We start from the raw sequence: 23,007 nt of genomic DNA on the forward strand, positions 1-23,007 counted from the left end.
TCGATATATCGTGTGAGAAGATAATAAATTAAAGATAAGGGTTTATACATAAAATTATTTTATATTTCCTATTTATATTTATTATATATTACTAATTCAACAAAAATCTATTACGTTTTATTTTTTATTATAATTAAAATAAAATTTTTTTCTCTAAAATTAAGATTTCACTCTTCTCTATCTTTTTCTATATATTTCTTTTTCTTTCATTCACTCATTCTATCTCTCTTATATATTATTATTAATCATTAATTATAAATTTGACAATCAAAATACGTAACATGATATTCTCTAATTAAAATTAAATTAAATTAAATTAAAATTAAAATTTTAATATTAAAATTAAAATTAAAATATAACTGTATTATATATTACTAATTTAACAACCAAAATATATCACATAACACTCTTTTATTAAAATTGAGATAAATATTTTTTTCAAAATTAATAAATTCCCTTCCTCCATCTTCTTATCTATCTCTCTCCCCTTTTCTATTTCTTTCTACCCTTTTCACTCTATATATAACTTATATTTTATATTTTATATTTTATATTACTAATTTGACAAATCAAAATATGTCACGAAATATTTTTTTATTACAATTAAAATTAAATATTTTCTTTCAAAAATAATAAACTCCCTATTTCTTCTTTCTCTATTTACCTTTTTATTCTACAAAAAATAAAATTAATAAAATAATATAATTTAAATAAATTCATAAAATTATAAAAACTACATTAAATTTATAATTAAATATAATTAAAAAAATAATTCTATAATATTATTCACATAAAAAAATATATTATTATATGCATACTTTTTTGTTTTTTTTATTCAGTTTTAAATTTTTGCTACTTATCTTTTTAATCTATATTTTTACTTTTCTTCCTTCAAATATTTATTATTTTTTATTTGGAAAGAATCTTAATATTATGATTAATAATTAGAATCAAGATTTAATTATTTAAAAAAATAATTTTAAATTAATTTTATAACTATCAATATAAATTCTTTTATACTCATTTCTAATTATTTGTTTATATATGTAAAAAAATATTATATTTAAATAACAAATATTTTTAAAATACTATGATGGTTCTTTTGTTTTATTATTTTGTCTGTTATTTAGTAATCCTAAAGTGTCTTTTTTTTCAAATAGTTAGAATATATATATTCTTGCATAACATAAATATTGTTTAAATTTTTTTAGTATAAAAATAAAAAACTAAACAGTTTGTGACATTGAAATAGACTTCCGATAGATCATATGAAATAGTAATTACGGATTTTTTCATACTAATCTTTATACAGAATCGAATGATTTTTAAGAAAAAATTAATATCGAACTCAAAGTGCCATGCTATTATTACTTAATATTTATTTGGCGAAGGCATAGTCTTTTTCTTTTTCTTTTAAAGGACTCATTGGCACCAAGCGTGAGAAAATGCAAGACGTTTGGTAATTTCTCCTCTTGCCAAAAGAAAAGATTTCATTAAAACAGCTAATTCAATGCATACGATCCGTATAATAGATTGTAAAAATTGCATAGTATCATAAATTGTTATAATTAATTATTTTTATTTTTTAACAGATTTAACACATAATCAAATATAAAAATATATACGTTAAAAGAATAAATATGATTAATTCCAGCAAAATTTCACACTCCCCATTAATTTAAGAGAGACATGTGATTAATAAATATGATCATCACGTAGCTAGCTATGTGCTTTACAATGATGTTATAGGTTTGGAATCTTATTGAAGATATACCTTGTTATGAGGTTCACGTCCTTATATGCTCAACTGATGATCATTGAACCAATACCTTTGCAACATCTATTAACTTGAATTTATGAAATTAAAATACTTATCCTTGTTCGTTTTACTGTTAATTTGACTTCATTATCTGATTGGCGCTTAGATAATCATTTCTTTTTTTTCATAGTGCTTATCCTCATCTATATAGTGCATTCTCTTTTTAGCCTACGACTACCATATCTTCCCTTTTTTGTGATAATATTTTAATTTAGGATAATACTAGGTAATTAATAATTTTTTTAACAATATGAACAACTATCAATAAAATAAAATTATATTATACTTTTAAATTATCTACCTAAATTTTAATATTAGAATAATTATTCCCACACTTAATAAAATAAACATTCAATATATCTATTGTTCATATTATCTACCAATATTATTAATTACCTATACTTTTCCTTTAATTTAATGCTTTATCCTTTTCTCCATTCATTATCACCACCCATCATCAATTAGCTAACCCTCATTATACGTTGTACATGATCAATTTTTAATTTATCCTTTTTTTGCATTATTAAATTGTAGTCTAATTTTGATATTCTAGCTAGGAGAAATAATGCTTTAATTTATTTTGAGACTTTACGGAAAAAAAACAAAGTTTGGTCAATCACTAAAAATTTGATGCACTAATAACTACTATTCAAGTAATAAATAATAAAAACAATAATCAATTAAAATGTCATAATATATATAATTAAATGTATGTATACAATACTTTTAAGATAAACAAATTAAATTCATATAATTATCTTTTTTTCTTATCTCTTGTCTTATATTTAAATTTACTCTTTTTTTAATATATAATTGTTTATATTCTTTTATTTAATAACTTCAATTTCTAGAATAGTAAAATTGTTTTAAAAGTCTGATTGGTTGCATGCTGGATCAAATCAACATGATGCCATGTTTTGAGGTTCCATGTGCCACTCTAACAAGAAACCACTACATTTCTATATACTTGTATCTATGCTAAGCTTTTACCATAGAATTTTATTATTTGATTATTTGCCTCAATGAAATTTTGGCAGCATTCATGTTTGTAACAGAACAAACCTAAAATTAATTAGAGTATAACATTAATTTAATAAGCCTGCATTACGCTCTCCTAAACTCCTACCTATAATATAAATTGATTTTATTTATTAAATTTACATATCATATCACACTCATCGGTTTGTTTGATTATTTATTGTCAAATATTAAGTAGAAGACAAAATAGAGCTCTACTTTCTTAATTAACCAGCCGCCGGGCACATGCTTTAAATGGGTTTATTATTTATTAATATTTATTAGTTTTATGAGTGCTGAAACAGTAGAATAATTTTAAAATTAAGATCTTGGAGATTGGGGGGAGAAAACTATATAAAGTCAATAGCTTTTGTTCTTTCTAACAATATTAGAATATAGTGGGTAGTTGAAGATACATCAAAAACAAAAAGGTTACAGGGTGAAAAAACAATTTGTTGGCTGCCCTTGATTTTTTGTTCTCTCTATTTTTTCTTTTTTTTTTCGAATAAATAAAAAACAAAGAAAATAAATAAATAATTCAGCTAGATAGATTAAACGGAATACTCTTCATATACATACATATATATATATATATATATATATATATATATATATATATATATATATATATATATATATATATATATATATATATATATATATATTGCATTCTAGTATGTTTTTCACAGTAGTGATTATAATATTTAAAAAAATATAATTTTAATTTTAATAATATTTATATAGTCTCGTGATATATATATAATATTCAAAATAATACTGCTCAATATTAAGAGTATATAGTGAATCCCATGGAACTAATTGAATGAAAAACTTAAAAAAATATTAAAGTTATATGAATAGTTATATTTAATAAGTTTTCTCACATAATAATTTTGTTTATTAGATACTTTTAAGTTTGATTAATTTTATATATATATATATATATATATATATATATATATATATATATCTCTTTTTAGTTATCTTATATTTTTAAATGATTTCTCTTTTAGAATAACAACATCAATCTCTAAACTTTTTATTATTATATAAACGAAATTATTTATTTCAAAAAATTTAATATAAATATCAGACAATCAAATTTAATCAAGTTAAATTTATGTATGTACATACATTTTTTACGTTCTCCTTCCTCTTTATCCGATCTTCCTTCTTCTTTTCTTTTTCCACTTTCATTATTATTATCATTTCCTCCTTTTCTTTTTTTTTTGTTTGACTTTTTTTAATATTTTTTTCTTCTCCTCTTTCACCACCACCAGCACTACCACCACCTTCTTTTTTTTATTGTTGTTGTTGTTCTTCTTCTTTCACCTTCTTAACAAGAACCTATGTCACAGTTAAAAATTTTTTCAATCAAAATTAAGAAAAAAATTTTCTTTGTCTTTTCCTTCTTGGTTCACCTTCTTATAATTCTTCTTATTTTACCCTCTTAATTAACAAGAGTATAAACAAGAAAAAGAGAAGAAAAAATCAAACAAAAAAAGAAATAAAAAATACTACAATAATCCCCAAGAAGAAGAGGAGGAGAAGAAAAAAAATCTTGTAATAGCAGTAACAATAAAAGAGCGATGATGAGGAGAAAAACGTATGAAGAAGAAGAAAGAACATAAAGAATGAAAAGTATATGATTCACGTGTACGTTATGTGAGTGATTTTTGTTAGATTTAGACCAACTTGGTTGGATCTGGTTGACAAAAATACTTAAATGTACAATAGGACTAAAAATTTAAACTAATAGATAAAGGCATATAAATAATTATATCTAACACATACAACTTGTTCATACCCTGACCCAACAGATAAAGGTCAGGTCCAAATATCTTAAAGGGGCCCACCAATAAAAAGGGGCACTTCACGATAAGCCCGACCTCTTTAAAGAAGTCGGACAATGACGTCGAGGTCTATCTCTACTTGACTTAACAAGTAACTGCCTCTTTAAGTCTCTCAAAATAACTCTACCTCATCTAGAAGGTAGATCCTAACAAACTTCCAAGATAAAGAGAACACTTATCTATCATAAAAGATAGAACTACTCCAATAAAGGTGATTATCTACTCTACTATACATACACTGGAGTCCCCAGGTATAACTCACGTTCTAATCTACTAAAAATCTGCTTAAAAAGTTGCTAACTTAAGTATCAGAGTCTTTTGCAGGTACCACCCCCACCTCCTCACGAGGAACTCGGACAAGTGGCACCTCGGCTTCAAAGAGGTCGGATGCTGCTATACTAAGGGATCTGGACCTCATGTCCAGGCCAAAATCAACGTTTCAAGTAATCCTCGGACCACTGGCACCGTTGCTGGGGACCTAGAATTCACCCTCTGACAGATGACAGAACCTGAACTCAGAGATGGCTATACGGCATCTGAGTCTGAACTGGACGACCAGCCAGAAGACCAAACCCTCTTGCTTCTGCCTCCTCCACCTCGCCATGACCCTCACGGAGAAGGCACCTTAGGAAACCTTCAAACAAAGGAGGATCCAGTCCGAGGTCCACCATCCCGAGGCAGAGGATCAACCTCATGTGACTGAGATTCTGGATCTCGTCCATGGCCAAGGAGATCGGCTGCAACAGCTCGAACACGAGGCTGAACGACAACGGAAAGCAGAACGGGAGTTGTTGAAGGAAGTAAGGCAACGAAATGAGTTAGAAGACAAGTTATGGAAATTGGAAACTATTGTACAAAGGAGGAATAATCAGGCGGAGTGTAAGGAAAGTCCCTTGGGAGGGCAAGATCCGTTTACAGAAGAGATCATGAAGGCAAAAGTTTCTAGGAACTTCAAATCTCCCGACATGGATTTCTATGACGGAACGTCTAACCTGAGCCACCATCTTAGTAACCTCAAAAGCAGAATGTACTTGGCTGACTCTTCTAACGCCACTCGTTGCAAAGCCTTCTTGACCACTTTAAGCAAGGCTGCGATGAAATGGTTTGACAGTCTGCCTCCCAGGTTGGTCACTTGCTTTGAGAACCTGACGACAAATTTTTTTACCAGATTCTCCATTCAGAAAGACAAAACGCAGCACGCCCTGTGCTTGCTAGGAGTAAAGTAAGAGGTCAAAAAAATCCTTCGTGACTATATGGAGAGGTTTAACAAAGCTTTCTTGGAAATTCAGAGTCTATCAACTGAAGCTATAATCATGGGTCTAGTCAATGGCCTTAGAGAAGAGTCATTTTCTCAGTCAATATTCAAGAGATATCTGATTTTTCTAAATAAAATTCAATAAAGGGCAGAAAAATATATCAACATGGAGGAAAACTCTCAACTCAGGGAACCTCATTTGCGATCTAACTTGCCCTACTATCAAGCTCGGGACAAAAAAAGGAAACCCAAGAAGAAAGATGAGCGAAATGTAGAAAAACATCGAAATTATCACAACTATACCCCCTCTAAGGGTTTTCCTGGTCGATGTTTATAGAAAGATATGTCACACGGAGAAGCTTCCATCACCTCGTCTGATTAAGCACAAGAAAGGTGGAAGTCAGATAGAATATTGTGAGTACCACAAGTTGTATGGGTATTCCACTAATAAATGCTACGATATGAAAAATGTTATCGAGAAGTTGGCCAGAGAAGGCCAACTTAATAGATATCTGATGGATAGGTCGGACGACCCGAGGAAGAGAAGAAGGGATGAAGAAAGAGGACGACAAGAACGCCGTCCTCACACCCCCGAGCAGCATATTCACATGATTAACGGAGAATTTGCAGGAGGAGGAATATTAAAATCCTCATGAAAAAGGCACCTCAAGGAAGTATATCAAGTCGGGAAGGACAGTCGATCATCCGACTTACCTACTATCTCCTTCACCAAAGAAAATGCTCAAGGAATAGTACCAGGGCACGACGAACCAGTGGTGATAACTATAAACCTGGCAAATGCTAACCTCCACCAAACCTTGGTGGATCAAGGTAGCTCGGTGGATATCCTGTTTAAAACTGCTTTTGACAAACTCGGGTTAGAGAGAAAGGATCTAAGGTTATACCCAGATAGCCTTTTTGGACTGGGAGACACCCCAATCTGATGTATGGGATACATCTTGTTGTACAGAACCTTTAGAAAAGGTTCCAGGTCAAGGACATTAAGTGTTGACTTCATAGTAGTTGATGTAAGTTCATCCTACAATGCGCTAATAGGTCGGACAACTTTGAATCGACTTGCTGGTGTTGTCTCCACCCTACATCTTTGCATGAAATTTTCCATAGCTGAAGGGATTGCCACCATTAAAGGAGATCAAAAATTAACAAGAAAATGCTATAACGAGAGCCTTAGTTTGAAAGGTAGATCGGAAGGCAAAAAAGTCAATACCATTGAGTTAGGTGGAGTCCGAGATCGAGAAGAGCTACGACCCCAACCTGAGGGCAAAATGGAAGACATACAAATCGGAGACCACTCCGACAAGACAACGAGCATAGGGGCAAACCTGGAGGAAAGCTTCAAGAAATAGCTCGTTAAATTATTGAGGAAAACTCTGATCTCTTTGCCGGAAAAGCCTCTGACATGCCCGGTATAGATCCCAACTTGATGTGCCATAGGCTTGCTGTATACCCAGGTTCCTGACTTGTTCAACCGACTTGTTCAGCAAAAGCGCAGAAAGCTCGGACCAGAGGAAACACAAGTCGTAGAAGAGCAAGTGCAGGCTCTGCTAGAAGCAGAATTTATAAGGGAGGTCAAATATCCGCTTTGCCTGGGCAATGTTGTGTCGGTAAAAAAGTAAAATGGAAAATAAAGAATGTGCATCGATTACACTGACCTCAATAAAGCCTGTCCTAAGGACCCTTATCCACTCTCTAGCATTGATGCTTTGGTCGACTCTGCCTCAGGCTATAGGTACTTGTCCTTTATGGACGCCTACTCGGGATACAATCAAATCCCGATGTATAAGCCAGATCAAGAAAAGACCTCATTCATAACTCCAAAGGAAAACTATTGCTACATCGTAATGCCTTTTGGATTAAAGAATGAAGGAGCTACCTACCAGGGACTGATGAATAATGTATTTTTCTCTCGCATAGAAAAACTCGTGGAAGTATATGTGGATGGCATGCTCGTTAAGACCAAAGAGGACGGAACACTATTGTCCGACCTCTCGGAGGTCTTCTCCACTATAAGGAAGCATGAAATGAGATTAAATCCCTCAGAATGCACCTTCGTGGTTGAGGTAAGAAAGTTTTTAGGGTTCATGTTGACTCAAAGAGGCATAGAAACTAACCTTAACAAATGTGAGGCTATCCTTAATATGAAGAGCCCGACTTGTGTTAAAGAGGTCCAACAACTAAATGAAAGGTTGACCACTCTATCCAGATTTTTAGCAGGGTCAGCTCTAAAATCACTTCCCCCCTATTAAATTCTAAGGAAAGGGAAACAATTCGAATGGACACCAGAATGCGAACAAGCCTTCCAAGACTTCAAGACTTTATTGGGGCAACCACCGCTATACCTATTAGTTGGAAGTCGGGCCATAGCATCGGCCCTAGTCCGAGAAGACGAAAAGGGGCATCAACCTATTTACTTCATCAACAAAGCATTACAAGGGGCAGAACTAAATTACCAAAAGATGGAAAAGTTTGCTTATGCACTTGTTCTCACATCCAGACGGCTTCATCCTTATTTCCAGACTCATACTATTAAAGTCTGTACTAATCAACCAATAAAAAAATATCCTACAAAAGATGAACTTAGTTGGGAGGATCTTACAATGGGCGGTGGAACTGTTCGAGTTTGATTTAAAATATGAAATTTGAACAGCCATCAAATCACAATACCTCACTGACTTTATCGCTGAATACATTGAAAGTCTCGGGAACCCCGGTACATGGAGTCTGTACGTAGATGGGTCATTAAATAAATCTGGAAGTGGGGCTGGTGTCATTCTAAAAAGCAATAAAGGAACTCAAATAGAACTATCCTTAAGGTTCGAGTTCCCTGCTTCTAATAATCAAGCAGAATATGAAGCTCTCCTTGCTGGCTTGAAGTTAGCTAAAGAAGTAGAGGCAGAAAAGGTGGTCGTGTTTAGTGATTCGCAAGTAATAACTTCACAAATTAATAGCACTTACCAAGCCAAAGACCCCACTATGAAGAAATACTTGGATGAGACACGAGAACAACTGACACACTTTTTAGAAAGTGAAGTCTGACATATTACTCGGGAGTCGAATGCCCGAGCTGATGCTCTATCAAAATTAGCCAGTACCAAACTAGGGGAAACAATAGAAGTCTCATTCAATAGACTCTACAAACGCCGTCCATATCAAATGAAGAGGAAGTATTGACTATACACAATCAACATTTAGGGTGGATGACTCCCATAGTCAACTACCTCAAATTTGACATGCTTCCCAAGGATGAAAAGGAGGCCAAAATGTTTGTAAAAAGAGGCACAAAATTATACACTGGTCCACAATATCCTATACAAAAGAGGAATTCAACACCACTCTTAAAATGCATCCCGACCTCCAGTACAAAGGAGAGGACGTACATAGTGGCATATGTGAAAACCACCTAGGATTTCAGTCACTAGCCAAAAAAGTGATCCGAGCTGGCTTTTTGTGGCCGACTTTGCAAAAAGTGGCAACTGAGTTCGTCAAAACATGCCCGCCTTGCAAAAAACATGCCAATTCTCATGTGGTGCCTCTCGAAGAGCTTATCAATGTTACCTCCCCATGGTCGTTCGCGAAATGGGGTCTTGATCTACTTGGACCATTTTTCCAAACACCAGACCAACTCAAATATCTCATAGTAGGGATTGACAAGTTTACTAAATGGATTGAGGTAGACCATTAGCAACCATCACTGCTCAAAGAAGTCAAAAATTCCTATATAAGAACATTGTCACAAGGTTTGGGGTTCCCCACTCCATCACCACGGAGAATGGAACTTAATTTACCAACTCGACCTTCAGAAACCTGGTGTCTGACTTGAAAATAAAACACCAGTTCACATCTGTGGAACACCCCAGACCAATGGATAAGCTGAAGCTGCCAACAAAGTCATATTGGCCGGGTTAAAGCGCCAACTGCAAGATGCGAAAGGAGCTTGGGCTAACGAGCTTTTTCTAGTCTTGTGGGCTTATCAGACTACTCCACATTCCACAACTGGAGAATCACCCTTCCGACTAGCATATGGGATGGAAGCAGTGATCCCCATAGAAGTAGCTGAAGAATCAGCTAGAGTTTTTTTCTACAATGAAAGAGCCAACACCCAGGCTCAAAGAGAAGAGCTCGACCTCCTATACGAAGTCTGAGAAAGAGCTCGGATTAAGGAAGAAGCTTTGAAGTAAAGGATGGCTCTAAGGTACAATAAAAAGGTGATCAAGAGAAACTTCACTACCAACGACCTTATCCTGATTCTGAATGACATCGGAACACAAAATTCGGGTGAAGGGAAGCTAGCTGCAAACTAGAAAGGACCCTACAAGATAATAGAGGTCCTAAACAAAGGTTCTTATAAGGTATCTGACCTCTAGGGATGGGAGCTTCTGAGGTCTTGGCACGCTTGTAACCTAAAAAGGTACTATAGCTAAAAAGCCTTGTACTTAGGTGCACTCTTTTTCCCAAGAAAGAAAGGATTTTTTAATGAGGCACTAGTACAAGAGCTAAGGGCACCCAAGCCTTTAGCAAAAAAGCTTTGTAAAGGAATTTCTTAGACATTAATAAGAGATTCATGGTTTATTTCTTTTTAAAAGTTTCCTATTTTTCAAATGCATTAACTTAAGCTCGATAAATCGCAAAAATCGTTGCTGGACCTAAAGTGGTCGGCAAGATAAAGCGAAGAGGTACAAGTTAATATAAGAAGTTATATAAACAATACAGATTGCATAAAGTTGTGCATACGTAAGGAAACTAATAAAGTCCTTCAAAGGACAAATTAAATTGTGACTTACCATAAGTACTCAACAAAAGTAAACTATGATAAAATTTTCTTACACTAATTAACAAAAGTTGTGAACAAGAAACTAAGCAATAAAAGTAAAAGTGTTAAAAAAACTACCAGCTATTACAAAGCCAAATTGTCATACGTACCCACAGGTCGGGCCAACAAAATACACAAACTTAAAACATCCTAAGACCCCTTGCCCATGAGAGGGTTAAGGGCCTTGCCGGTCACAACGTCTCGACCTTCGACCGGGGGAGTTGGAGGATGCATAGAGAATGGAACGGCAGATACGACCCCAGGAGCAGAAGTCTCTACAGGGACAGCTTCGTGATGAATATCCGACATGGAAGACTGACCAACCTGAGGCTCTGGTATCTTTAGATTGAGAGGAAGATGGACATCCTCATCTGGAGCTCGAACAATTTTGCCATCAACCACAATGTTGTCGGTACTAAAGAAAGAAAGGTCAAGGTCGAGAGCCAAGACCTTGACCTAAGTTTTGAGATTCTCGAACATCTCGTCCATTCCAAGAGCAGTCGTCTCCTCAAGTTCGGCGTACTTTTTCTTTTGCTTCTCCAACTCCTCTTCAAGAGCCATCCTCTCCCCAAAGACATGGGTGTAGCTCTCTTGATACTTCTTCGCTTTCTCCTCAGCTAAAGCGGTAGCAGCCTCCAATTTAGTTGCCCTCTCCCGAGCTCTCTCTAGGTCGGCCTTTAAAGTACTTCTCTCCTGCTCCAACTCTACTTTAAATTTATTCAGTCTCTCCACATCGGCTCAGGCAGCTATAAAGGCCCTCGACGTAGCTTGGATAGGAAAGCTCTTTAACTCCATGGAAAGTTGGGAACAAACTCCCACCAAGCTAAGCCCCCCGCGAGCAAGAGTTTGGAGATGGTTATGAATTGCCATATCGTCCATGGTGACACGGTGGTGAGGGAGAAGGTTTTCCTCACCCCAAGTCAGAGCATCAAAATTTTTGGTGTAAATGCTTTCTTCTTCATCAATTTTATGTTTTTTTGGAGGGAGGCTCAATGGAAGAAGGAGATGAAGGAGTGGACTCTGAGGAGATGAGGCGGGGAAGGGGAGTTGGGATAATGACTTTCAGATCAGTAAGATCCAAACCCGACCTTTTCCTAAGAGAGATCGGACAGATGGCCCAGATTCGGCCTCTTTCTATTGTTCAAGGTTGCGCGCCATAACACTCTTCTTAGTGTTTCAAGGAACCCTCATAGCTGACTTTGGAGCCATATTTTCTACAAAGCAAAATAACATATGCTTAGAAAGGACATATTACAAATATTAGAATACAAAAAGCAACGGAAAAAGGAGCTACCGAGCTCAGATTTCAGAAGGCTGGGGTCTCCTAGAATCTTTTTCGTATCCAAATGGGGAGATTGGCCCCATGCATTCAACAGAAAGTCGACCACCTCCCTCTCTAGGTCGTCTAACTCGGATATGTCTACCTTAAGAATTACAAGGGACTCTTTCTAGTACAAAGAGAATAGGGACTCTTGATTCTCGGGAAGAAAAAAAGGTCGGATGTCAGCAACAGCTTAGACCTTGAAAAATGATTTTTGAAGTCATGGAAGGAGTCATAAAAATTAGAAAATACTTTCCGACCTTGTACAGCTCGGAGAGATATCCATCCCGACTTATTAGAAGAACTATAAGGCTTCGTTGCAACGAAAAGATAAAAGAAAACTTTCAGAGAAGGATCAACATTCAACTCCCGGGATACAAGCTCGTACATTTTCATAAAAGCCCAAGAATTCGGGTGTAATTGACTAGGGGCAAGATTACAAGACCTAAGAACCTCAATTTCAAAGGCAGTAAACGAAAGTCGTACATTCAACCTAGTGAAAAAATAATCATAAGCATAAAAGAAGGGTCATTCTGAATCCTCTAAAGGAGAGAAACACACTCTCTCCTCGGGGTCAGGCATTTCTAACACATAGTTCCTCTCCTCCTCCCTATTCTCACAAATGTTATGGTGCCTACGAAATTTCTCGCAATACTCACTATCGGTAACAGGAATACAATAAAGGATGACACTATTACCGAAGTACGAAGATTAGGGAAAACTCTGGTTGACATATTCTTAATAATATGGTGAGACATAAAGGCTACACCTACAAATACAAATGCAAAGAAGACCGTTACTAAGCAAACCGGACATCATTTCAAAAGAGGTTAGGTAAAGCAACTAAATCAAGGGAAAGTCATTCTTTTCAAAAATCTTTCTACACAGCAACCAAATGGGGCCTCTTCGACACAACATTACGTCAAAACTAGCACCATTAGGGGCAGTACAATGCATAAAAGATAATAGCTACACTAACAAAGATTCTTTCAAAAAAAAAGGAGAGAGTCTTTCAAAACTTTTGGTTCAAACAATTCCTCTGCTCAAACGCTCGACATCGAAATAAACTTTCTCGAAAACAACAAAAGAAAAGAAGGCTACGACAACAAAGGGAGAAAACTCAAAATAAGAAAATCAAACCCAATCAAAACAGAAATGAAGAGCTTAAGAGAAAGGGATGACGAAACCAAACCTCGAAGAAGAGCACAGGGAGAGATCACGTCTGAACACCAAATGCACCGACGATCCCCTTCATAATGACGAGAACCCTCAGACACGAAGAAAATAACCTTGAAAGGGACAAAAGTAGTCGAAACAAGCGCAGTAAAGTTATTCGCTAAATGAAGGGAGTAGATTCTTTTTCAGAAGCAGTAAAAAGAGAGAAGAAGAGTTAAAAAGCCTTTTATAAGAAGCAATGGGTCAAGAAACAGCTCTTTCACTCATCTTTAAGCGTGCACAGATCCCCAAGAACAACTGCTGGCTGCCGCACATTATTCGACAGTCGTTAAAGCTCCACCAACATTCAAAATTCAAACAAGTCGGGTAGTACCGACAAGGCTAAACCTGACGTCCACAGCAAAGGCCACGAAATGCTTGAGTCCGACCTATAAAAGGAACGGACTCAAGTAGGAACACTATTCATACCTTGGCCCAACAGATAAAGGTCAGGCCCAAATATCTTAAAAGGGCCCACCAATGAAGGGGGCACTTCACAATAAGCCCGACCTCTTTAAAGAGGTCGGATAATGACGTCGAGGTCCAGTTCTACTTGACCTAACAAGTAATTGCCTTCTTAAGTCTCTCTAACTAACTCTACCTCATCTAGAAGGTAGATCCCAACAAACTCTCAAGATAAAAGGAACGCTTATCTATCATAAAAGAAAGAACTACTTCAACAAAGGTGGTTATCTACTCTACTATAAATACACTGGAGCCCCCAGGTATAACTCACGTCCTAATCTACTAAAAACTTGCTTAAAGCTCTTGCTAACTTAAGTATTGGAGTTTCTTGCATGTACCACCCCCCACCTCCTCATGAAAAATTCGGATAAGCGGCACTTCGGGATTAAAGAGATCGGACGCTGCTATACTAAGGGATCTGGACCTCATGTCTAGGCCCAAATCAACCTTTAAGGTAACTCTCGAAAGGCGACTAAAAAATATTATTTTGACTGAATATTAAGATATATATATCTTTTAGGTATTGTAGATTTGGTGTCCTTTCAACCTCGAGCAACGTTCAAAATAGAGGTTGTAAAATAAAAAAAATTGCTAATAAATTAAGATAATCTTATTTAGTTATATACTTAGGTTTTAATTTTTTTCTTAAAAAGAAATTCATTGTGAAGCATTAAAAAGATAACAATATTAAGAACCATTCCACTTAAAAAAAGCTTTGTTTCATAGTTGTAGTTTAATTAAGTAGAGAAAAACGTTGCTAATGATATGATAAATAAATGTTTTTTTTTTGTTGACTTGATAAATAAATAGTTGCTAATGATTAAACAATTTCAAAATTATTTGTGATAAATATCTTTAAATTTGTTCCTGTATTGGTTCAATATGAAGATAAGCCGCCTCTATAGTCTATACTATAAGCTTCACGCTTTTAAGGAAAAAGTCATCATTATTGTTACGAAGAAATAAACATTATAATAATAGCCATTCCACTTAATTAAAAAAAAAAAAGCTCTGTTTCAAATTGCACTTCAAACGGAAACAGCATACATTGAACATTAGTATATGATAATAAAGAAGCTAAGGCTGGTTGCTCATCGGTGTTGTTAAGTAATATAATTATTGAAATGTACATGTACGTACCCAAAATAAAACAAACAAACAAAATAACTAATATAATTGAATTCTTATTTGTGTTGATAAAACTGGTTTTATATATCTTCAATTTAAGTTGTGGATTTTTTATTTTAATAAATAAAATAAATGTAATATTTACTAAAATAAATATTTTTTTAGAAAATTTACTGATTTAAATATTCTTGTTATATTTGTTTATAGTGTAAACGAGATGATTTCTCACGTATTTCGTTTACAGTACAAACGAGATATGGTAAGTTAGGCTGACACGTGTATATTTCCTTTACACTGTAAACGAGATACGTGAAAACGTCATCTCATTTACACTGTAAACGATATATATATATATATATATATATATATATATATATATATATATATATATATATATATATATATATATATATAAAAGACAAATATTCAACATTATAAAAGGATGTGTAACTCTTGGTATTCTTCACACACATTTTATATCCTTTCTCAGTCTCCTCTTTGTCTCAAAAAACAAAGCTGAATGACCAATAACAATCCATTCATAATTGTGCTTCTTTATCCGAATTGTCGTATGAGAAATGGTGACAACAGGGTGACATTTGAGTGTCAAGATCCGATATTGTTTCGCACTCAGCGTGTGGAGACGTTGTCGGATTCGAAGTGTTTGATATTGAGTAAGATTGGTGAGACACAAGCGAGAAAAATCGGAAGGGTGGCGTATAGGTTGCTGGCACCCATGGAAAATAGAATCTTCCAGTTTCGACTATTCTGACTTCACGGGGACGAGCATTTTCGACAGTCATGGGAGGATCATGTGTGAACAAGTAATGGAGCTGTCCGCTGAGGTGGGTCACGGTGGTACTGGGGGTTTCGCACACGAAACTTATGTGCAGGACGACCGACCTCTCGCACCACCGCTCATTCATGTCGCGATTCCAAAGCATGAGGCAGAGGAGGGTGAGGAGGAGTCGGACGAGGATTACATGGCGGACAGTGAGTCTTCCGATGGTGGCGATGAGGATGAGTTTGTGCTGGAGACACTTGCAGGGGCTGTGCCGCGCCATGTGCTACCTCCACCTCACCCGATTCCGGCGCTATCCGCTGTGCCAAGTCACTATCACAGTGTAGATCTGGACGTCATGCATGAGAGGATACCGGTTTCGGACACCTGTGGAGTGGATTACAACCTAGACGGTGGTGTGGAGTTTCAGGTCGGACACAGGTTCAAAAGCCGAGAGGCGGTGCTTCAAGGTGTGAAGAACTACAGTATTTGCAAGAGTGCTGAGTATCGGGTGATCAAGTCCGACCGGTTAAAGTACCTTGTGCAGTGGCGTCAAGCTGACAGTGGGTGTCAATGGAGCCTTCGTGTGGCCCTTCGTCAGAATCTCAGATACTGGTAGTTCAAGTTAATTGTGAATTTGAGTAGTTTTGTATGATATTTTATTTTGGTTATAGATGTTGGGTAAGAATAATTTTTTTTGTACTTTACTGCTTTTTGAGTTTCATTTTGAAAATATTACATTCCATGTTGTAGTTCTTATTGTCACCGTTATCCTTCAGTTCTTTACTGTTAAATAGTTTGTTCGTCATATCTCTGAATTATCCGTTACTATGAAAATAAAGATAACATGACATCAATCCAAATAAAATAAAGATAACATGCCGTTTCACCCGATCAACGTGGTAAAATCAGACGATATTGAAGCATAATAGGGGGACGGCTGACAACCATGTCCCCCACTCCTCCTCCTCATGAAACCAGGGCAGAAACAAAGCCTGTAGGGCGGGGTCATCGTAGACTCTCCATGCAAACTGAAGAAAGAAAGTTTTCAACATAACATAAACATAATTATTAGACGAAATCTCTCGAATTATCCATATAACAAGCATACTAAAGCATATGATACCTATCTAATTAACGGCTCAGGTAACACCAACACAGGTGCAATGGTCAACTTTTTTTTTAATGCCTGAAATCTCTCCTCACACTCGGGAGTCCAAACAAATGGTGTGTCCTTGCGGGTTAACTTTGTCAATGGCAAAGCTAATTGCGAAAAGCCTTTGATGAACCTTCGGTAATAGCCAGCTAAGCCCAGAAAACTCCTTATCTCAGTTACTATGGTTGGTTGCTTCCATTCCATCACTGCCTCCACCTTAGATGGATCAACTGCTATCCCCTGCTTACTTACTACATGCCCCAAAAACTTTACCTCCTCCTTCCAAAATTCACATTTGGACAGTTTTGCATAGAGTTTCTTTTCCTTTAGTATCTACAACAGGGTCCTCAAGTGTTCCGCATGCTCTTCTTCAGTCTTGGAGTAAATCAGTATGTCGTCAATGAAGACAACAACGAATTTATCCAGAAACGGACGGAACACTCTGTTCATATAATCCATGAATATTGCAGGAGCATTTATCAACCCAAAGGACATTACATTGTATTCGTAATGACCATAACGAGTCTTGAAAGCGGTCTTAAGGATATCCTCACCCCCTCACCCTTATCTGGTGATAACTAGATTGCAAATCGATCTTGGAGAAAATCCCAGCTCCTTGTAACTGATCCATGAGATCATCAATTCTCGGCAATGGGTACTTATTCTTTATTGTGACCTTGTTCAGCTGCCTATAATCCACACAGAGCCGTATACTCCCATCTTTTTTCTTTACCAGTAACACTAGAGCACCCCACGGGGAAACACTTGGTTGGATAAAGTTCTTACCCAACAAATCCTCTAACTGAGACTTTAGCTCGGCCATCTCTGACGGTGACATTCTATAAGGAGCACTTGAGATTGGTCCCGCCCTATGCACCTATTCAATAGCAAACTCAACCTCTCGGTTAGGTGAAAATTCATCAATGTCATCGGAAAACACCTCTGGAAACTCATACACTACCGAAATCTGTTCCAACCTTTGATCATCACCCGAAACACCCGCGGTTAACAATAGGATACCCTGACATTCGATTCCAGAACAATTCACCATCATCAAATTCAAGTAATAACTATTCACCACGACCGGCCCTTCTGTATCTTCTGGCATAAAGTACACCAACTTTGTAGAACAATCAAGCAGGACATGGTTCTCAGATAACCAGTCCAATCCCAAGATAAGATCAAGACTGATCATCGGCAAGCAGATTAAATTATGGACAAAATCACGCTGCTTGAACCTAAACGAAACTTTCGAGCATCCTATTCTAGTTACCATGGCTTCATGGGTAGCATTATACAATTTTAGGTCATAACCTAAGGTTACGATCTTCAATCCTAACTCATGGGCTTGCTCAAATGCAATGAATGAATGCGATGCTCCCGAATCAAATAAAACATTTAAAGTTTGACCAGCCATTTCACAGTTACCTCGAATGAGTGTCTCGGATCCCTCGGCATCTATAGCTGAGGTGGTGAACACCCGACCAGTCTGTTGTGCTTTTCCAACACCTTGTTTCTGCTTCTCCGGATAGTTTACGGCCTTATGTCCTGCCTTTCCACAATTGTAGCACAATCCCCATCCGGCCTTGCACGGGGCTCTCGGATGGTGACTCCCACACCTAGCACAAGCTTGCTCATTCTGTGGCTGCTTCCCAAACCTTTTCCTTGGGAGTTGTTGTTGTTGGGCCTCCTGAAAGAGCCTCCCCTCTTGAAAGACGGACCTCTAGGTGCAAAGCTCTTCCCTCAGTTCTGTGGGAATGATCCTTTTTGACTCCCTCTCTCAGCAGCTGCCTTCTTCACGCACTCTTTAGTAACTCTATACTTGTTCACTAACTCGGAGAAAGTTCTAATCTCCATTGGTCCCACTGAGCTGAAGATATCGCTCCGGAGTCCTCTTTCATACTTAATGCACTTCCACTCCTCATAGTCTCCCAGAGTCCCCTGGCACATACGGAAGAACCTGAACAACTCCTCAAACTTGTCAGTATACTCAGATACGGACATAGTACCCAGCTTCAGCTGCAGCAACTCAAGTTCCTTAGCCGTCTTAGCAGAAGTCAGAAAGTACTTCTTATGGAACTCCTCTCGGAAGACATTCCAGGCGATATAGTCATCACCCTACTGCAGAAGACGTCAGATACCTTGCCACCAATGCGACGCTTCACCAGTGAGAAAATAGGTAGCAAACTCAACACGCTGTCCTTCAGGCACCATCGGTGCTTGTAGTGCTCGCTCCAGAGCCTGAATCCATGTATCGGCTTCAGTCGGGCTAGTAGTCCCCTTGAACTTAGGTGGATTAACCTTCAAGAAGTTTTCCAGTGTCATCGGGCCTTGAGCTCCACCTCCGTCATTGCCATGGTTGTTCATTTGTTGCCCAAGAGCCTCAGCAGTGGCTTGCATAGCAGCAACCATGTTCTCCAACACCGTCATAAAATTTACCGGGTCATTTGGGTTAACCTCCGGCGCACGAGCATTAGTACGACCTCTAGCACAGCTTCTATCGCGTCCACGAAGTGCCATCTGGTCCCTATACACACCAAAAAATCGATATTAAGTTGATTAGTTTCAATATTGGAAGTCTAGTGCTTCAAAGTCCCAAATGCATGCTCATGAACGTTTATGCCAATTATATCAAACAGATATACTAATAGCACATAACACACATACAGAGAATGCACAGAAGCATAGTCAGTCCGTCCCTCAGGCTCTACAGGAACGAACTGCTCTGATACCATAATGTAACACCCTACCATACAGAGTCTTATGCTTAAGTCATAATTCAAAGATGGTAAGGTATTACGACCTCTAGAAATAAAAATTTAGTACGAATAGTATTGTGAAAAATGATTATAACTAGGATCCTTTTTAAGAAAAAGGGGTAAAACAAAATTCGTAACTCGAAAGCGCAACACTTCGATCGATAACGTAACAAACAAGGATAAACCAACGTGAGATTATATATATATATATATATATATATATATATATATATATATATATATATATATATATATATATATATATATATATACAAAAGAGTGTCAAAAACGGGAATATCAAAACTCAAATCCAGATGCAAAGATAAACGGTCTGAGCATAGCAATATATACATATAAATAGAATAAGATACCCTAAGGAAATCCAAAGGGACACAAATACAGAAAACCTATTCTCCAAAATCCCTCTAAGAGGAGTCATCACCGTTTGTATTATTTAATGGAGAAAGAAGTATCTAAGCGAGACATATAAACCAAAACAAAGTCCCGAGAATAAAGGATCTTTGCTAATCCAGAAGTCTTCAGCATGCCTCAGTGAGAAACCTCACGTCCTGCATTTGAAAATAAAAAAATCCGCATGGGTGAGAACCAGAGGTTCCTATCATGGTAACAGTTCCCACATATAAAACATGTAATAACAGAGGAAAGCCGAAGGCAATCCTAGAACTATCTCCAGATAAAATCAAAGCTTAAACCATAAATGGCAAAGGACTAAAGATTCTTCAGTCTAACTAATACCTCCCTTTCCAATTCCTTCAGACCTCCCAACCACCAGCAGGAGTATAATATAGCAAACACAGTTATATCAGACAAGAGATATACAAATAGGAACATATAACGCATTTAGACAAATAGCAAGTAATATGAAGACAAATAGGCAATCTCAATCAATTCACATAGTATGCATATTGATGAGCGGATAATTTATACGCTTTTTGGCATTGTTTTTAGGTAGTTTTTAGTAGGATCTAGCTACTTTTTGGGATGTTTTTATTAGTTTTATGCAAAATTCATATTTCTGGACTTTACTATGAGTTTGTATGTTTTTCTATGATTTTAGATATTTTCTGGCTGAAATTGAGGGACCTGAGTAAAAATCTGATTCAGAGGCTGAAAAAGGACTACAGATGCTGTTAGATTCTGACCTCCCTGCACTCGAAGTAGATTTTCTAGAGCTACAGAACTTCAAGTGGCGCGCTCTCAATTGCGTTGGAAAGTAGACATCCAGGGCTTTCCAGAAATATAGAATAGTCCATACTTTGCGTGCGTTTTGATGACGTAAAATGCGTCAAAACGCCAGTTCTCTGCCATTTCTAGCGTCAAAACGCCAGAACTGGCATAAAAGTTGGAGCTAAATGCCCAAACTGGCATAAAAGCTGGCGTTTAACTCCAAGAGAAGCCTCTACATGTGTAAAGCTCAATGCTCAGCCCAAGCACACACCAAATGAGCCCGGAAGTGGATTTCTGCATCATTTACCTATTTCTGTAAATCCTAGTAGCTAGTTTTCATTATAAATAGGACCTTTTACTATTGTATTTTCATCTTCGGATCATAGAGACATTTTGGATGATATATTTTCATATTTGGGGAGGCTAGCCATTCGGCCATGCCTGGACCTCCAGATCACTTATGTATTTTCAACGGTGGGATTTCTACACACCATAGATTAAGGGTGTGGAGCTCTGCTGTTCCTTGAGTATTAATGCAATTACCACTATTTTCCATTCAATTCAAGCTTATTCTTGTTCTAAGATATTCACTTGCACTTCAACCTGATGAATGTGATTATCCGTGACACTCATCATCATTCTCACCTATGAACACGTGACTGACAACCACTTCCGTTCTACTTAAGATTGAGCGTGTATCTCTTGGACTCCTGACTCATGCGTGTTGATTGCCTCTCCTGACAATAAAGCCTTCAACTCCTTGGGATAAGAGTCTTCGTGGTATAAGCTAGAATCCATTGGCAGCATTCTTGAGATCCGGAAAGTCTAAACCTTGTCTGTGGTATTCCGAGTAGGATCTGGGATGGGATGACTGTAACGAATTTTAAACTCGTGACTGTAAGGCGTGGTGACAGACGCAAAAGGATAGTAAATCCTATTCCTACATGATCGAGAACCAACAGCTGATTAGCCATGCGGGCAACCGTAGAGGACCTTTTTCACTGAGAGGATGGGAGGTAGCCATTGACGCCGATGAAACCCAACATATAGCTTGCCATGGAAAGGAGTATGAAGGATTGGATGAAGGCAGTAGAAAAGCAGAGATTCAGAAGGAATAACGCATGTCCATATGCTTATCTGAAATTCCCACCAATGATTTGCATAAGTATCTCTATCTTTATTTTCTGTTTATTTATCTTTTAATTATGAAAACTCCATAACCCATTTGAATCCGCCTGGCTGAGATTTACAAGGTGACCATAGCTTGCACTTGGACGACCCATTGCACTTGCTGGTTAGTTGTGCGAAGTTGTGAAAAAGAGTGAGATTACAATTGTGCGTACAAGTTGTTGGCGCCATTGTGTATCACAATTTTGTGCACCAAGTTTTTGGCGTCGTTGCCGGGGTTTGTTCGAGTTTGGACAACTGACGGTTCATCTTGTTGCTCAGATTAGGTAATTTTCTTTTTGTTTCAACCTTTATTTTATTCTCAAAAAGTTTTCAAAAATATTTCAAATTTTTTTCTTCTTTTTCGTTCTTTTCAAAATATTTTTTGAAAAAAATCCAAAAAATTCATAAAATCATAAAAACTCAAAAACATTTCATGATTCTTGTTTGAATCTAGGGCCAAATTTTAAGTTTGGTGTAAATTGCATGATTTTAATTGTCTTGCAATTTTCGAAACACATACATTGTGTTCTTGATGATCTTCAAGTCATTCTTGATGAATTGCCTTGTTTGATCTTCATGATTTATTGATTTGCACTGCATGATGTTCTACATATGCATTCTTGTATTCATGTGGCCCAAACATGAGAAAGTTCTAAGTTTGGTGTCCTCCATGTTTTCTTTCATTAAGAAAACTGAGTTTTTGATGTTCATCTTGATCTTCAAGATTGTTCTTGGTGTTCATCTTGACATTCATAATATTCTTGCATATATCTTGTGTTTTGTTCCAAGAATTATATGTTTTGACTCATTTTGTTATTTTTCAAAATTGAAAACATATCTTCTTGAATAAATGATTTAGCAAAATGAAGATCCAAGAACATAAAGCAAAGGAATTACAGAGAAAAAGCTGGGCGTTCAAAACGCCCAGTGAAGAAGGAAAACTGGCGTTTAGACGCCAGCCAGGGTACCTGGCTGGGCGTTTAAACAACCAAACCATGCAGCAATTGGGCGTTAAACACCCAAAACATGCAGCTCCTGGGCGTTTAACG

The sequence above is a fragment of the Arachis stenosperma genome, chromosome 6 (genome assembly GCF_014773155.1).
Source record: "Arachis stenosperma cultivar V10309 chromosome 6, arast.V10309.gnm1.PFL2, whole genome shotgun sequence".
In the NCBI taxonomy this organism is placed as follows: domain Eukaryota; kingdom Viridiplantae; phylum Streptophyta; class Magnoliopsida; order Fabales; family Fabaceae; genus Arachis; species Arachis stenosperma.